Source organism: Falco cherrug, chromosome 2 (assembly GCF_023634085.1).
Source record: "Falco cherrug isolate bFalChe1 chromosome 2, bFalChe1.pri, whole genome shotgun sequence".
In the NCBI taxonomy this organism is placed as follows: Eukaryota; Metazoa; Chordata; class Aves; order Falconiformes; family Falconidae; genus Falco; species Falco cherrug.
Genome location: NC_073698.1, coordinates 82,643,684 through 82,648,992, shown reverse-complemented (window position 1 = coordinate 82,648,992; position 5,309 = coordinate 82,643,684).

Sequence of the window (5,309 nt, the reverse complement as noted above, 5' to 3'; positions counted from 1 at the left end):
CTATGATGTACATGTTCATATGAAATGATACAACATATACAATCCTTTATTACTGCTAAAATGTAATTATGTAGGAATAAAAAGGGAAATTAATTAAAAGAAAACTATCAAACATTTTCCTAACCCCTTTAGTTTTCCTCACCCCTGCCTTTTCATGACCATTTCAACATGAATGTGAGCTTCACCCCTGTCGCAGCTCAGTCCCCGCGGGTGCTGGAGTAGCAGCAGCAGAGTGGGAGCCGCTCCAGCTCACGCTTTGCTAAGGTTGTAGTTCAGTATGTACAACATGTTGGCTAAAACCAAGTGAGAGCAGCTGTCCTTGCCTCTGCCCCTTCCTCCAGTCACACCTCGGCGAGCACCCAGAAACACAGGCAAAGGACAGGCCAGCTAAAGATGGACTTTGGGCACAGAACAGCTGAAAAATGGTGGGTAAACAAATTCATGCATGAAGACCTTTTCTTAGCAGCTCCTATGCCCTCTTACATCTGTGATTGTCTGGGAGAACCAGGGAAAGAAAGAAAGTTTTTCAAAGAGGGCTCAATGCTTCAGCAAAGGTGCCTTCGGTCGGGTCTGTTCACACCTGGCGGGGCTGGGCCAGCCATGAGCGAGGGTTGATGCCCTCAGCGTCAAGCCGCGCTGGCACCCCAGCGTGTCTGTGAACAACCCTGCCGATGGTCCCAAGCCTGCAGGGTAAACAGCTTCGGTCAAAGGCAGCATCAGCTCACGTGCAAAACAACTGTGCACTCCTGAACTGCTGGGGCAGCTGCTGCACGGAACAGGGAAGCTGCTTGTTTGCCTGCACATTTTGCCAGCAAAAAGGTGGCATCTCGAGCACCTTCAAGACACATGCCTTGGGGCAGTCTGCTTTGGTCTGCAACACGCTGTCCAAAAAGATTCACTGTGGTCTAATCAACAGCAGCAATTTCTAGAGGAAAGCTGAGTATGGGGAAAACAAAACCCTCCCTGTTGCAATAGCTCCACAGCTATCTGTAGCTCGACCACAGTTTCCCCCCAGGGAAGAAAGATGCCAGATGGTTTGATAAATGCCTATTTGACCTGTTCCGTGTACTAAATTCAATGAGTTTGGATTTCCATGCTATTTATGAATCCATTAATCTTCTTAAGTGCTAAATTCATCTGTGTATTATAAAAGGCTGTTTTTCAAACCTAGTCCAGCCCAATGCTGTAGAGGCGTATTATGTTAAGGATGCCTTTACAGGAGCAGTATTTCATCCTGTCAGGGAAGGTTTATCAATAGGCTTGGCACAGATGGTAGGACATTGGGCACAAATGGTTGTATTTCACTCCCTATAAGTACGGATGCCAGTGAGTTAATTGCTTTTATAACCCACATTTTCATTTTCTACACTGAAATACATTAAAGCCGAAGATTGTCTTACTGTGCAATTGTTGAGTATGGCTTTCAAATTAATTAGTGCTTCAAAGATGCTTCTGCTTTATCTGCGAGAATGGTAGATCTGAATGTGAAGCGTCTTAAACCACAGATTTTAGCAGAGATTGTGCTGCCAGGTGACATTCAGGGGGACTGTATATCATATTTGACTGTGTGACAAGGGGTGTCTGTCGAGCTTTGATTTAAATGTCTCTTGTAGTCAAATACCCTCACTGCTTGCCCCAGAAAACTTTCCCTGTGCTGCTTTAATACAGCTGTGGCTACCTAGAAAGCGTGTGGCTGGCATCGTGCTTCACATAATGGGTTTCCAGCTTCCCTGCAGTAGCAGGGACAGACTTCATGCTCTCCTGTGCCAAAATCCTTCTCTTTCCTCTGAGTCGAGATCAACAATGTGCGTTTCCAGTGGTACAGACCATCTGGCACGTGAACACTCTGAGTCGATTAGGAAAAGTCTGTGAGCCTGTGCATTGCTCTTGCTTTGCTCTTCTCTCCTCTGTGTCACTTCTTCCTTGTAACTCTCTCTGCTCAGCTTGGGCATCATCTTTAGCGTGTGCTTACCTGGAAGAGCAGCAGCCTTCTGGGAAGGACAGCAAAGTATGACTGCTCAGAAGTCCTGACAGGACTTCAAGTGCAGTGAAAGCTTGTATTAGACTAGAAGTGCCCAGCTCATTCATTCATGCTCCTTTTTCTAAGCTCTTAGCAAAGGGTTTGTTTCACTGTTTACGTGAGTAGGTGCCGACTTATAACTGCATTTTTTTTTGTTTTGAGTCTTTTGATTAGAAAGCAAGTTAAATTAGGGATCTACCTTTTGCATGTTTTTTTATTTTATTTTCTTAGACTAGACTCCTGCTGCAAAATTGTGCTTCAGCTGATAAACCTGAACCAGCTATTGGTTACAAGTCCATGGCTCAGAGTCCCTTCACAGATCAACGCTGTTTTCAAAATCTGCCTCTGGATTGAGACACCTCTGAAGATGTCACAGAACTGCAGGTCAAGCCCAGCTGAGAAAACAGTCTCAATTTAGACTGACTTCTTGATGTCCATGTCACTGTGCCACGGGCTGAGGCTCTCATAAAGCAGGTTCTGCTCTAGGAGGGTGCAGTACTGCAGGACCTGAGGCTCTCTTGGGGCAAGAGAGCAGCAGAGGGGAGAAGTCAGGAGTGCAAGGAGTGCTTCATCACTGCTCAGGGCCACATCACCTGTCATGCTTCCTGATGCTGCTCCCACAGGAGCACACGGACATAAAAGCACCATGGCACAGTTGCACTCACATCCTCCAGTGCCTGGCTCTCCACGAGCTGGTGAGGGCAGACCCCTGATTGTAGAGGAATGAAGCTGGGTTAATTAACAATATACAGCTGTGGGCTGGCTTCAGGGGAGGTGGGTTGGCTGATGTGGATAAGGTACAGGTGTGGCTGGTTCCCGCTAAGTAGTTAAATAGCTCTAAGGGGCAGGGAAGAGGAGCAGTTAATGAAGAGAGGCCTGGAGGAAGCAGAAGGAGGAAAGAGAGGGCCCTGGAGGTAGGTGAGACAAGGAGAAAGATGCAGCAGAAGCAAGAAGCGGGGTAGACTGGCCTGAAGAAAGCATGAACAGTAGATGAATTATTGAAACCTTGTGGGGGTTTGGTGACTGTGCTGGGGCAGGGCATGGGAACTACTTATTGAAGTTAATCTAGTATGGGGTGGTAAAAGCCTTGTTGCAGCTGGCTAGTTTTGAGAATGCTGTGACCTGATGGCCTGACAGTGATGGGGAGAGCATTAAATTAGTATTCATGTAGGTGTCTTTCAGCTGAAGCACTGTGATTCTGTGCATGGGGGAGGATGTTGTTCTAGCCCTCCCCCATGATATCCTTGCAGTGGGGACCTAGGTTACAAAAACATTGCCCTGCACAGACTCCGCATCCCTGTCCTAGGTCAGACAGATGCTGGGGTAAGGAGCTGGTAAGAAACCTTCAAAGATATTTTTTTGGTAGATCAGTTGGTTTTGATTGCATTGACTGCCTGTAATCTGGAAGGCAGAGGAAATGCTTAAAAACTTATGCCAAACTGGTGTCTGTATGGAGTAACTACAAATGTTTCCAGCAAAGCCCCATCTGGGAGGGTGATGCAGGTGCTCTTCAGCCCTGCCCTCAGCATGAGGTGCCAGGAATTTACTCAAAGCAGTGGAGAGGGATGGTCGTGAGTTGCCTAGTGCCAGGACATACCTCCTGACTGAAGTTTATTCAGAGAGCTGGTGTACCCAGACCAAAGCATCTGAGATCCTGGGGAAGGCAACTTGTTTAATGTATGGTACTTGTTCATACAGCGCTCTTCACTGGTGCAACTGGGTTTTATGCTTTATCACAGTTGCTATGAATTTAAAAGGGAGAAGTGGTCAAAGTAAATAGAAAAAAAATTATTTGATTTTATATATCATCTCTTGGCCTCAGAATTCTGTCCCTGTGTTGCATTCCTCAGGGTTGTACTTGGTGTTTAACATGAATGCTGTTATGCTGCTTTTTTCTACCTTAAATTTACAGCTACTGCAGTAACCTCCTGTGAAGTGTAGCTATTGGCTATCTTGCTTATCTTGTGGTGTCTTACATTGTTTTTCTGCTTTGGAAAAGGATGTAAAGTCCAGGGCAAGAGGAAACACTCTAAATAAAGATAACCTTATTTAGAAAGGCAGCAGATGCTGGCCAGCTGAGGCTTGGAAGCTTCATTGCTAATTTTAAAGTGGCTTGTTATGTATTTTAGCTAACTCTTGTCTTTACAACATCTTGCTGTGAGCTCTTAAAAAGATTATATCTTGATTTGTTGAGTTTTCCCCCGATAACTTTTTTGTGGTCACAAATGCAAGAGGAACAAAATCAACTGAGTTGAAGTTTCTTATTCCAGAAAATTGCTGTTCTTCCTTTGGAGTATGCAAAGCCTTGCAAGAAAATAGCTTGTAATTATCACTGCTGCCCCAGTGTGAGCTTCAGAAGACAAGGCTAGGTTGGGTAAGGGTTAAAAAATGTTAGTACATGAAGCTTTTGTAGAGTCAAAGTATTGGTTTGTTGCACAAACACTAATAATATTGGCCCTTCCTTTCCCCTCACCCAAATCTGTTTGGACTCCACAGGTCTCTACAATCAATCAGCTGCAGTGACCTTTAAAACAGTTTTAAAAGAGCTTTATGGAAAATGCTAACCATGGAATAAAGACCATGAAAAATAATAAAAAAAGCATCACAAGTATTACTTTAAAGAAAAACACATAGCTAATTTTTAAGCATAACAAAATAATATTGAAAATGCATAAGGTCTAAGAAGCAACTGTGTCAGATGCTACCAAGCTGTTGGACATGCTTTAGATTTTACATGATGAGGAAGCATCTACAGGTAAAAACCTAAATATGCACAAGATCAGCACCAAAAGATCTCTTTGTCTTGGGGCAAAGCTGGTCTTTTAAACTCTAATATAAAGATGAATACAAATATGGCAAATAGATATTGCTGGACAGAGGAGATCTCGCCCAAAGCCTGATTTTGTTGACTGTGGTTAGTTGAACCAGTCTGATCTTGTGCTCTGTGGTTAGTTTTAGCCTTGAATGTGAAAAGTTCATTATTTCTGCAGTTTTTCTCACCTTTGACCTTCACCACATCCCTTGATTTTTTTTTTTAATTGTGCTTCCCTCTTCATATATCTCTTTCTTCTAAGGACTGATTTAGAATTAACTCTTAACTTGTACAGCATAATTCTTATATTCTCTATGAAGAATCCCAAGGCACTTTACAAAGACCTGAAACTTCTGTTATCTTTACTGTACTCACCCATCCTACAGTTTACTTTACGTGCATATCCTATTTATTTGCTTTTTGGACTAACAGCTAATTACACTTGTGCTTGTTCAGTATCTAAGATGGGGGGGGTTT